The following is a 327-nucleotide window of genomic DNA, read 5'->3' on the forward strand; positions in this document are numbered from 1 at the left end:
CGCCCGCTCCCAGGCCCTGCCCTCCCCGGGGACAACGCAGGAACTAAAGTGCATCATGGCCAGAGAGTGGGGGGCTGCAGGGCCTTCCCCTGGGGGGGGCTTCAGCCGTCCCCTCCTTAGGGGCACACAGAGGGGTCCTGGCACCCCTGGCAGCACCCCCAGGTCACCACAGGGTTTCTAAAGTGCTACAACACCCAGCCCTGCACCCCGCACCCCCGGGGGCTGCTGAGGGGCACAAAGCGGCTCTGCCTTCAGCCGTGCTGGGAGGGGAGACCCCTGGGCAGCCGCAGCTCCCACCAAGCAGAGGGCAGGGGGTCTCCCTGTGAT

The sequence above is a fragment of the Mesitornis unicolor genome, unplaced genomic scaffold, assembly GCF_000695765.1.
Source record: "Mesitornis unicolor isolate BGI_N332 unplaced genomic scaffold, ASM69576v1 scaffold23411, whole genome shotgun sequence".
Lineage (NCBI taxonomy): Eukaryota > Metazoa > Chordata > Aves > Mesitornithiformes > Mesitornithidae > Mesitornis > Mesitornis unicolor.